Source organism: Leptodactylus fuscus, chromosome 1 (assembly GCF_031893055.1).
Source record: "Leptodactylus fuscus isolate aLepFus1 chromosome 1, aLepFus1.hap2, whole genome shotgun sequence".
Classification (NCBI taxonomy): Eukaryota; Metazoa; Chordata; class Amphibia; order Anura; family Leptodactylidae; genus Leptodactylus; species Leptodactylus fuscus.
Genome location: NC_134265.1, coordinates 102,258,524 through 102,271,867, shown reverse-complemented (window position 1 = coordinate 102,271,867; position 13,344 = coordinate 102,258,524). Strand labels below are relative to the sequence as shown.

Here is a 13,344-nt window from a genome sequence, read left to right as displayed (position 1 = left end):
GGTATTCGAAATACTCGTACTTGATCGAACACTACTAGCTGTTCGAAGTTTAAGGTTCGATGCAGAACCAGCGTTGATTGGCAGAATGCTATACATTCTGCCAATCAACACTGGTTCTTCTCTTACCTTTCTGAAGTCTTCTCCGTGCAGCGTCCCCACGGCGTCTTCTGCATGCGCAGTCAGCTCTGACTAGGCCCCGATGCCTAGGCAGAGTGAATTCCAGCCAGAAGACACCGCGGGGGCACTGCGCCGGGAGAAGACTTCAAGGAGAATCCAGCCCGACAGTCACTAGTGGACTTGGTAAGTATAATTTTATCGAATTTTGCGTACCCCTGAAACGAGCATTTCCCCCCATAGACTATAATGGGGTTCGAAATCCATTCGAACAGTCGAACAGTGTGCGGCTGTTCAAATCGGATTTCGAACCTCGGACATTTTAGTGTTCGCTCATCTCTAATAAGCATGAATAGCCATATTGCTCTCTTTAAAGGGGTCAATGGTGTAAACATAAGAAAGGTATATTCACTTCACTGCTGCTATATCAATGTCTCAGCAGGTATGATATCAGTCTGATTCCTGGACCCTCTTAAAAATAACACTATGGAAAATGCAACTTATTCTACAAACACGTTCATAAGGCTACATCAACAGAAATATATATAAAAAAAGGTTATGACTCTTTGAATGCAACAATGAAAAAAGATGAAATAATGTGTTTGGTCCCTGAGGCCGAATCAGGTCCAGTCCTTAAAGCGAATCTGTCACATGGAGAATTCAGTTTTATCTGCGGACAGCAAGTTATATTATAGAAGGAGCTGAGCAGACAGATTTATACAGGGGCACTACTACCAACGTAGCAGTCAGATCCCCCACCAAAGGGCCCGCAGTATAAGGGAGGCCTGCCTAGGAGCCCTATCAGGTCAGTACAGTTGGTACGGCCATCAGGGGCCTGGCCACACAGTATAAAAAAAGATTGTCACTGCTATGTCCACCTTGTGAATAGGGCCCTAGCAATAGAAAACTGTCTAGAACTATCTCTTGGGCAGTCTAGACTTTTTCCATGACATAAACACCTAATGGTTTATAATTGCTTCACCCAATGCAAAATGTGGTTTCTATGTGGAGCACATGTATCACTTTTATGCTGTGCTATCACAATAAAGCCCATTCTTGTAAATTCCAATTTACATAAAGCATTTTTGCTTCAAGGTCACTATCCTATGTCACATTACATAAGCACATTTCACATTTAGCTCTTTAAAAATGAAAGCTATGCTGTGATTGGTTGTTATTTACTGTGATTGGTTGCTATGTGCTGTGATTGGTTGTTATTTACTGTGATTGGTTGCTATGTGACGAGATTGGTTGTTATGTGCTGTGATTGGTTGCTATGTGCTGTGATTGGTTGCTATGTGCTGTGATTGGTTGCTATGTGCTGTGATTGGTTGTTATGTGCTGTGATTGGTTACTATGTGCTGTGATTGGTTGCTATGTGCTGTGATTGGTTGCTATGTGCTGTGATTGGTTGCTATGTGCTGTGATTGGTTGTTATGTACTGTGATTGGTTGTTATGTACTGTGATTGGTTGTTATGTACTGTGATTGGTTGCTATGTACTGTGATTGGTTGCTATGTGCTGTGATTGGTTGCTATGTGCTATGATTGGTTGCTATGTGCTGTGATTGGTTGCTATGTGCTGTGATTGGTTGTTATGTACTGTGATTGGTTGTTATGTACTGTGATTGGTTGTTATGTACTGTGATTGGTTGCTATGTACTGTGATTGGTTGCTATGTGCTGTGATTGGTTGCTATGTGCTGTGATTGGTTGCTATGTGCTGTGATTGGTTGTTATGTACTGTGATTGGTTGTTATGTACTGTGATTGGTTGTTATGTACTGTGATTGGTTGTTATGTACTGTGATTGGTTGCTATGTGCTGTGATTGGTTGCTATGTGCTGTGATTGGTTGCTATGTACTGTGATTGGTTGCTATGTGCTGTGATTGGTTGCTATGTGCTGTGATTGGTTGCTATGTGCTGTGATTGGTTGCTATGTACTGTGATTGGTTGCTATGTGCTGTGATTGGTTGCTATGTGCTGTGATTGGTTGCTATGTGCTGTGATTGGTTGCTATGTGCTGTGATTGGTTGCTATGTGCTGTGATTGGTTGCTATGTACTGTGATTGGTTGTTATGTACTGTGATTGGTTGTTATGTACTGTGATTGGTTGCTATGTGCTGTGATTGGTTGTTATGTGCTGTGATTGGTTGTTATGTGCTGTGATTGGTTGCTATGTGCTGTGATTGGTTGTTATGTACTGTGATTGGTTGCTATGTGCTGTGATTGGTTGTTATGTGCTGTGATTGGTTGCTATGTGCTGTGATTGGTTGCTATGTGCTGTGATTGGTTGCTATGTGCTGTGATTGGTTGCTATGTGCTGTGATTGGTTGCTATGTGCTGTGATTGGTTGCTATGTGCTGTGATTGGTTGCTATGTGCTGTGATTGGTTGCTATGTGCTGTGATTGGTTGCTATGTGCTGTGATTGGTTGCTATGTGCTGTGATTGGTTGCTATGTACTGTGATTGGTTGTTATGTACTGTGATTGGTTGTTATGTACTGTGATTGGTTGCTATGTGCTGTGATTGGTTGCTATGTGCTGTGATTGGTTGTTATGTACTGTGATTGGTTGTTATGTGCTGTGATTGGTTGCTATGTGCTGTGATTGGTTGCTATGTGCTGTGATTGGTTGTTATGTACTGTGATTGGTTGTTATGTACTGTGATTGGTTGCTATGTGCTGTGATTGGTTGCTATGTGCTGTGATTGGTTGTTATGTACTGTGATTGGTTGTTATGTACTGTGATTGGTTGTTATGTACTGTGATTGGTTGTTATGTGCTGTGATTGGTTGCTATGTGCTGTGATTGGTTGCTATGTGCTGTGATTGGTTGCTATGTACTGTGATTGGTTGCTATGTGCTGTGATTGGTTGCTATGTGCTGTGATTGGTTGCTATGTACTGTGATTGGTTGCTATGTGCTGTGATTGGTTGCTATGTGCTGTGATTGGTTGCTATGTGCTGTGATTGGTTGCTATGTGCTGTGATTGGTTGTTATGTACTGTGATTGGTTGTTATGTACTGTGATTGGTTGTTATGTACTGTGATTGGTTGTTATGTGCTGTGATTGGTTGTTATGTGCTGTGATTGGTTGCTATGTACTGTGATTGGTTGTTATGTGCTGTGATTGGTTGATTGGTTGCTATGTGCTGTGATTGGTTGCTATGTACTGTGATTGGTTGCTATGTGCTGTGATTGGTTGCTATGTGCTGTGATTGGTTACTATGTGCTGTGATTGGTTGCTATGTGCTGTGATTGGTTGCTATGTGCTGTGATTGGTTGTTATGTACTGTGATTGGTTGTTATGTACTGTGATTGGTTGTTATGTGCTGTGATTGGTTGCTATGTGCTGTGATTGGTTGTTATGTACTGTGATTGGTTGCTATGTGCTGTGATTGGTTGCTATGTACTGTGATTGGTTGTTATGTGCTGTGATTGGTTGTTATGTGCTGTGATTGGTTGTTATGTGCTGTGATTGGTTGCTATGTACTGTGATTGGTTGCTATGTGCTGTGATTGGTTGCTATGTGCTGTGATTGGTTACTATGTGCTGTGATTGGTTGCTATGTACTGTGATTGGTTACTATGTGCTGTGATTGGTTGCTATGTGCTGTGATTGGTTGTTATGTGCTGTGATTGGTTGCTATGTGCTGTGATTGGTTGCTATGTGCTGTGATTGGTTGCTATGTGCTGTGATTGGTTGCTATGTGCTGTGATTGGTTGCTATGTGCTGTGATTGGTTACTATGTGCTGTGATTGGTTGCTATGTGCTGTGATTGGTTGTTATGTGCTGTGATTGGTTGTTATGTACTGTGATTGGTTGCTATGTACTGTGATTGGTTGTTATGTGCTGTGATTGGTTGTTATGTACTGTGATTGGTTGCTATGTGCTGTGATTGGTTGTTATGTACTGTGATTGGTTGCTATGTGCTGTGATTGGTTGCTATGTACTGTGATTGGTTGTTATGTGCTGTGATTGGTTGTTATGTACTGTGATTGGTTGCTATGTGCTGTGATTGGTTGTTATGTACTGTGATTGGTTGCTATGTACTGTGATTGGTTGTTATGTGCTGTGATTGGTTGTTATGTACTGTGATTGGTTGCTATGTGCTGTGATTGGTTGCTATGTGCTGTGATTGGTTGTTATGTACTGTGATTGGTTGCTATGTGCTGTGATTGGTTGCTATGTACTGTGATTGGTTGCTATGTGCTGTGATTGGTTGTTATGTGCTGTGATTGGTTGCTATGTGCTGTGATTGGTTGCTATGTGCTGTGATTGGTTGCTATGTGCTGTGATTGGTTGCTATGTGCTGTGATTGGTTGCTATGTACTGTGATTGGTTGCTATGTGCTGTGATTGGTTGCTATGTGCTGTGATTGGTTGTTATGTACTGTGATTGGTTGCTATGTGCTGTGATTGGTTGCTATGTACTGTGATTGGTTGTTATGTGCTGTGATTGGTTGCTATGTGCTGTGATTGGTTGTTATGTGCTGTGATTGGTTGCTATGTGCTGTGATTGGTTGCTATGTGCTGTGATTGGTTGCTATGTGCTGTGATTGGTTGCTATGTGCTGTGATTGGTTGCTATGTGCTGTGATTGGTTGCTATGTGCTGTGATTGGTTGCTATGTGCTGTGATTGGTTGCTATGTGCTGTTATTGGTTGCTATGTGCTGTGATTGGTTGTTATGTACTGTGATTGGTTGTTATGTGCTGTGATTGGTTGTTATGTGCTGTGATTGGTTGTTATGTGCTGTGATTGGTTGTTATGTGCTGTGATTGGTTGTTATGTACTGTGATTGGTTGTTATGTGCTGTGATTGGTTGCTATGTGCTGTGATTGGTTGCTATGTGCTGTGATTGGTTGTTATGTGCTGTGATTGGTTGTTATGTGCTGTGATTGGTTGTTATGTGCTGTGATTGGTTGTTATGTGCTGTGATTGGTTGCTATGTGCTGTGATTGGTTGCTATGTGCTGTGATTGGTTGCTATGTGCTGTGATTGGTTGCTATGTGCTGTGATTGGTTGCTATGTGCTGTGATTGGTTGCTATGTGCTGTGATTGGTTGTTATGTACTGTGATTGGTTGTTATGTGCTGTGATTGGTTGTTATGTGCTGTGATTGGTTGTTATGTGCTGTGATTGGTTGTTATGTGCTGTGATTGGTTGTTATGTGCTGTGATTGGTTGTTATGTGCTGTGATTGGTTGCTATGTGCTGTGATTGGTTGTTATGTCTGCTTTTATCTTCCATCATTGGCCTCTTATCATTGCTGTTACAGACCATGTTCCTTTTGCACCTTCCTCTTTGTATCACCCTGTATGTCAATATGCTCCGCTCCTCCTGATCTATAACATGCATATTAGACTGCATTTTTCATGTGACAAGTTCCTTTCCTGACATGTCTGTTTTAGTATTTGTATTCTTCATGATATAACTCTATGATATAATTCTGAACAGGGCTGCCGATAGGCCAGTATTACTGCTACTGGCGTCAGGGGCCCGGACAAATTGAAAAATGGGGGGGGGGGGGCGGTTTTGGACCGCCACCGTGTGCCGTCCCCCTGGCGCCCGCAGCAGTCGTGTGTCCGATTTCAACTCAGATCTGCGTCCAGAGGAGGAGCTGACACAGGTCAGCTTCTTGCTTCACTGCTGCACGCCGGCTGTGTAGACGCGATGTGATGGCGTCACATCGCGTCTACAACTATGCGCGAGTGAGAGAAGAGGCGCGCAGACAGCAGCGGGGGAACGAGGAAAAGGTAAGTTTAATGTGTACTCAGTACACTGAGGTGGAACGTGAAACGGGGGCAGATGAAGGAGAGGACGGCATGACACTGAGGGCAGAGATGTGGGGACATGAATCTGGGGGCAGAGATGGAGGGACATAAATCTGGGGGCAGAGATGTGGAGACATGAATCTGGGGGCAGAGATGTGGAGACATGAATCTGGGGGCAAAGATGGAGGGGACATGAATCTGGTGGCAGAGATGGAGGGGACATGAATCTGGGGGCAGAGATGGAGAGGACAGCATGACACTGGGGGCAAAGATGGAGGGGACATGAATCTGGGGGCAGAGATGGAGGGGACATGAATCTGGGGGCAGAGATAGAGGGGACATGAATCTGGGGGCAGAGATGGAGGGGACATGAATCTGAGGGCAGAGATGGAGGGGACATGAATCTGGGGGCAGAGATGGAGGGGGGACATGAATCTGGGGGCAGAGATGGAGGTGGGACATGAATCTGGGGGCAGAGATGGAGGGGGGACATGAAACTGGGGCAGAGAAGGGGGACATGAAACTGGGGGCAGAGATGGGAGGACATGAAACTGGGGGCAGATGAAGGGTGTATATGAAGCTGGGGGAGAGATAGAGGGGGGACATAATTTACGGGTGACTGTAGGGGGATTATACTGTGTGCGGGCACATGAAAAATGAATGAGAATGGGCGGAGTCAACATAAAAAAGGGTGGGGCTAAATTTGCGCGCGCCGCACATTTTGTCCCTCTTTCGGTTCTTCAAAAGTTGGGAGGTATGGGTACAGGGGGCAGTGGAAAGATGTTAGAAGGTGGACGGGGGGGGGGGATTGTTGGAGCATCGGGTGTGCGGCACTGCGGAGAGGGAACTGGGGCAATAATATATAATATATAGGTTTTTAGCTGGAGAACTACAAAGCATACAATGCCTCCAAAGGTCTGTGTGCTTTGTATTAATAATGATGTAGGCTGATATGTTACTAGCATCGCAGCCTGTTTGGGGGTGGGACTTTCACTTTAAAGGAGTGTTCACATTGTGTTTTTGGCCTCCCTTGCCGGGATACGTTGGTAACTAGTCACAATCAGCTACCCACTTATCTCTGCACGGAGAACTGCAGGCCCCCCCTTTTTTTTAATGGCCAGTTCTTCGTGCAGGGATAAGTTGACTGTTGATTCTGACTGGTTACCAATGTATCCCAGCAAGGGAGGCCAAAAACGCAATGTGAAAAAGCCCTGAGGATTTATTAGGAGGCTCTTATAGATGGTGTTGGCTCTCTATAGGCGCTTTCACACGTAGCAGATTTTACCTGCAAACAGAATCTGATTAAGCCTTGTAATGCTGCTAAATAAAGGGAAATGTAATACATAATTGGTATGTCGCAAAATAAAATAGTTTTAAAATGGCAGGGGGGGGGGGCCCAGACACTTAGGCTGTATGGGGCCCCAAAATTCCTGATGGCGGCCCTGATTCTGAAGCATCATTTTATGTTGTGCTGTTGTTTTATCCTTAGTAAATATATATGACTAAATTGACACCTGGGCAGTACAATTGCCTTTGTAGAAGGGGTGTGTTCCTACAGCATGTAACAATGTCTTCATTTATTGGACAATGTACAGTCATGGGCAAAAGTTTTGAGAATGATACAAATATTAATTTTTACAAAGTCTACTGCTTCAGTTTTTCTAATGGCAATTTGCATATACTCCAGAATGTTATATAAAGAGTGATCAGCTTAACAGCAATTACTTGCAAAGTCAATATTATGCCTAGAAAATGAACTTTATCCCCCAAAACACATTTCAACATCATTGCAGCCCTGCCTTAAAAGGACCAGCTAACATTGTTTCAGTGATTGCTCCATTAACACAGGTGTGGGTGTTGATGAGGACAGGGCTGGAGATCAATCTGTCATGATTAAGTAAGAATGACACCACTGGACACTTTAAAAGGAGGCTGGTGCTTGGCATCATTGTTTCTCTTCTGTTAACCATGGTTATCTCTAGAGAAATACGTGCAGTCATCATTGCACTGCACAAAAATGGCCTAACAGGGAAGAGTATCACAGCTAGAAAGATTGCACCTCAGTCAACAATCTATCGCATCATCAAGAACTTCAAGGAGAAAGGTTCCATTGTTGACAAAAAGGCTCCAGGGCGCCCAAGAAAGACCAGCAAGCACCAGGACCGTCTCTTAAAAGTGTTTCAGCTGCAGGATCGGGCTACCAGCAGTGCAGAGCTTGCTCAGGAATGGCAGCAGGCAGGTGTGAGTGCATCTGCACGCACTGTGAGGCGGAGACTCTTGGAGCAAGGCCTGGTCTGAAGGAGGGCAGCAAAGAAGCCACTTCTCTCCAGAAAAAAACATCAGGGACAGACTGATATTCTGCAAAAGGTACAAGAAGTGGACTGCTGAGGACTGGGGTAAAGTCATTTTCTCTGATGAATCCCCTTTTTGATTGTTTGGGACTTCTGGAAAACAGCTTATTCGGAGAAGACGAGGTGAGCGCTACCACCAGTCTTGTCTCATGCCAACTGTAAAGCATCCTGAAACCATTCATGTGTGGGGTTGCTTCTCAGCCAAGGGAATCGGCTCTCTCACAGTCTTGCCTAAAAACACAGCCATGAATAAAGAATAGTACCAGAATATCCTCCAAGATCAACTTCTCCCAACCGTCCAAGAGCAGTTTGGCCATCAGCAATGCCTTTTCCAGCATGATGCAGCACCTTGCCATAAAGCAAAGGTGATAACTAAATGGCTCAGGGAACAAAACATAGAGATTTTGGGTCCATGGCCTGGAAACTCCCCAGATCTTAATCCCATTGAGAACTTGTGGTCAAACATCAAGAGACGGGTGGACAAACAAAAACTTACAAATTCTGACAAAATGAAAGCATTGATTGTGCAAGAATGGACTGCTATCAGTCAGGATTTGGTCCAGAAGTTGATTGAGAGCATGCCAGGGAGAATTGCAGAGGTCCTGAAGAAGAAGGGTCAACACTAGAGATGAGCGAACAGTGTTCTATCGAACTCATGTTCGATCGGATATTAGGCTGTTCGGCATGTTCGAATCGAATCGAACACCGCGTGGTAAAGTGCGCCATTACTCGATTCCCCTCCCACCTTCCCTGGCGCCTTTTTTGCTCCAATAACAGCGCAGGGTAGGTGGGACAGGAACTACGACACCGGTGACGTTGAAAAAAGTAGGCAAAACCCATTGGCTGCCGAAAACATGTGACCTCTAATTTAAAAGAACAGCGCCGCCCAGCTTCGCGTCATTCTGAGCTTGCAATTCACCGGGGACGGAGGTTTCCGTCCAGTTAGCTAGGGCTTAGATTCTGGGTAGGCAGCGACAGGCTAGGATAGGAAGGAGAAGACAACCACAACAGCTCTTGTAAGAGCTAAATTCCAGGGAGAAGCTTGTCAGGGTAACGTGGCACTGACGGGCTCAATCGCCGCAACCCAGCTTTCCCAGGATCCTGAATGGAATACACTGTCAGTGTATTCCCGTATACCCGATATATACCCCCGATACCCGTTCCAACGGTGTGCCCCCCCACCTTCACCCCAGAAATACCCTGCAAGTCCCCTAGCAATAGGATTGGGGCTATATACACCCACTATTTTTGCTACTGCCATATAGTGCCATTGTCTGACTGGGAATTCAAAGAATATATTGGGCTTACATATAACTTCAATTCCAGGGAGAAGCTTGTCAGTGTAACGTGGCACTGACGGGCTCAATCGCCGCAACCCAGCTTTCCCAGGATCCTGAATGGAACACACTGACAGTGTATTCCCGTATACCCCATATATACACCCCAAATCCCCGTTCCAACGGTGTGCCCCCCCACCTTCACCTCAGAAATACCCTGCAAGTCCCCTAGCAATAGAATTGGGGCTATATACACCCACAATTTTTGCTACTGGTATATAGTGCCATTGTCTGACTGGGAATTCAAAGAATATATGGGGGTTATGTGCACCCACAATTTTTAATACTGGTATACAGTGCCATTGTCTGACTGGGAATTCAAAGAATATATTGGGAATACAAATACCCTCATTTCTTGCTACTGCCATATAGTGCCAGTGTCTGACTGGGAATTCAAAGAATATATTGGGGTTATGTGCACCCACAATTTTTAATACTGGTATATAGTGCCATTGTCTGACTGGGAATTCAAAGAATATATGGGGGTTATGTGCACCCACAATTTTTACTACTGGTATATAGTGCCATTGTCTGACTGGGAATTCAAAGAATATATGGGGGTTATGTGCACCCACAATTTTTACTACTGGTATACAGTGCCATTGTCTGACTGGGAATTCAAAGAATATATGGGGGTTATGTGCACCCACAATTTTTACTACTGGTATACAGTGCCATTGTCTGACTGGGAATTCAAAGAATATATGGGGGTTACGTGCACCCACAATTTTTGCTACTGCTATACAGTTCCATTGTCTCACTGGGAATTCAAAGAATATATGGGGGTTATGTGCACCCACAATTTTTAATACTGGTATACAGTGCCATTGTCTGACTGGGAATTCAAAGAATATATTGGGAATACAAATACCCTCATTTCTTGCTACTGCCATATAGTGCCAGTGTCTGACTGGGAATTCAAAGAATATATTGGGGTTACGTGCACCCACAATTTTTAATACTGGTATATAGTGCCATTGTCTGACTGGGAATTCAAAGAATATATGGGGGTTATGTGCACCCACAATTTTTAATACTGGTATATAGTGCCATTGTCTGACTGGGAATTCAAAGAATATATGGAGGTTATGTGCACCCACAATTTTTAATACTGGTATACAGTGCCATTGTCTGACTGGGAATTCAAAGAATATATGGGGGTTACGTGCACCCACAATTTTTGCTACTGCTATACAGTTCCATTGTCTGACTGGGAATTCAAAGAATATATGGGGGTTATGTGCACCCACAATTTTTAATACTGGTATACAGTGCCATTGTCTGACTGGGAATTCAAAGAATATATGGGGGTTATGTGCACCCACAATTTTTACTACTGGTATATAGTGCCATTGTCTGACTGGGAATTCAAAGAATATATGGGGGTTATGTGCACCCACAATTTTTACTACTGGTATACAGTGCCATTGTCTGACTGGGAATTCAAAGAATATATGGGGGTTATGTGCACCCACAATTTTTACTACTGGTATATAGTGCCATTGTCTGACTGGGAATTCAAAGAATATATGGGGGTTATGTGCACCCACAATTTTTACTACTGGTATACAGTGCCATTGTCTGACTGGGAATTCAAAGAATATATGGGGGTTATGTGCACCCACAATTTTTAATACTGGTATATAGTGCCATTGTCTGACTGGGAATTCAAAGAATATATGGGGGTTATGTGCACCCACAATTTTTAATACTGGTATATAGTGCCATTGTCTGACTGGGAATTCAAAGAATATATGGGGGTTATGTGCACCCACAATTTTTAATACTGGTATACAGTGCCATTGTCTGACTGAGAATTCAAAGAATATATGGGGGTTATGTGCACCCACAATTTTTACTACTGGTATACAGTGCCATTGTCTGACTGGGAATTCAAAGAATATATGGGGGTTACGTGCACCCACAATTTTTGCTACTGCTATACAGTTCCATTGTCTGACTGGGAATTCAAAGAATATATGGGGGTTATGTGCACCCACAATTTTTAATACTGGTATACAGTGCCATTGTCTGACTGGGAATTCAAAGAATATATTGGGAATACAAATACCCTCATTTCTTGCTACTGCCATATAGTGCCAGTGTCTGACTGGGAATTCAAAGAATATATTGGGGTTATGTGCACCCACAATTTTTAATACTGGTATATAGTGCCATTGTCTGACTGGGAATTCAAAGAATATATTGGGGTTACGTGCACCCACAATTTTTAATACTGGTATATAGTGCCATTGTCTGACTGGGAATTCAAAGAATATATGGGGGTTATGTGCACCCACAATTTTTAATACTGGTATATAGTGCCATTGTCTGACTGGGAATTCAAAGAATATATGGGGGTTATGTGCACCCACAATTTTTAATACTGGTATACAGTGCCATTGTCTGACTGGGAATTCAAAGAATATATGGGGGTTACGTGCACCCACAATTTTTGCTACTGCTATACAGTTCCATTGTCTGACTGGGAATTCAAAGAATATATGGGGGTTATGTGCACCCACAATTTTTAATACTGGTATACAGTGCCATTGTCTGACTGGGAATTCAAAGAATATATGGGGGTTATGTGCACCCACAATTTTTACTACTGGTATATAGTGCCATTGTCTGACTGGGAATTCAAAGAATATATGGGGGTTATGTGCACCCACAATTTTTACTACTGGTATACAGTGCCATTGTCTGACTGGGAATTCAAAGAATATATGGGGGTTATGTGCACCCACAATTTTTACTACTGGTATATAGTGCCATTGTCTGACTGGGAATTCAAAGAATATATGGGGGTTATGTGCACCCACAATTTTTACTACTGGTATACAGTGCCATTGTCTGACTGGGAATTCAAAGAATATATGGGGGTTATGTGCACCCACAATTTTTAATACTGGTATATAGTGCCATTGTCTGACTGGGAATTCAAAGAATATATGGGGGTTATGTGCACCCACAATTTTTAATACTGGTATATAGTGCCATTGTCTGACTGGGAATTCAAAGAATATATGGGGGTTATGTGCACCCACAATTTTTAATACTGGTATACAGTTCCATTGTCTGACTGGGAATTCAAAGAATATATGGGGGTTATGTGCACCCACAATTTTTACTACTGGTATACAGTGCCATTGTCTGACTGGGAATTCAAAGAATATATGGGGGTTACGTGCACCCACAATTTTTGCTACTGCTATACAGTTCCATTGTCTGACTGGGAATTCAAAGAATATATGGGGGTTATGTGCACCCACAATTTTTAATACTGGTATACAGTGCCATTGTCTGACTGGGAATTCAAAGAATATATTGGGAATACAAATACCCTCATTTCTTGCTACTGCCATATAGTGCCAGTGTCTGACTGGGAATTCAAAGAATATATTGGGGTTATGTGCACCCACAATTTTTAATACTGGTATATAGTGCCATTGTCTGACTGGGAATTCAAAGAATATATGGGGGTTATGTGCACCCACAATTTTTACTACTGGTATATAGTGCCATTGTCTGACTGGGAATTCAAAGAATATATGGGGGTTATGTGCACCCACAATTTTTACTACTGGTATACAGTGCCATTGTCTGACTGGGAATTCAAAGAATATATGGGGGTTATGTGCACCCACAATTTTTACTACTGGTATACAGTGCCATTGTCTGACTGGGAATTCAAAGAATATATGGGGGTTACGTGCACCCACAATTTTTGCTACTGCTATACAGTTCCATTGTCTCACTGGGAATTCAAA

The 13,344-nt window shown here is 43.1% G+C and overlaps 1 protein-coding gene across 1 annotated transcript in view; it reads right to left on the bottom strand.

Moving 5' to 3' along the window:
• Positions 1-13,344, bottom strand: part of ADGRD1 (adhesion G protein-coupled receptor D1) — a 550,408-nt gene that overhangs the window by 78,816 nt on the left and 458,248 nt on the right. The gene's annotated exons all lie outside the window — the stretch shown is intronic.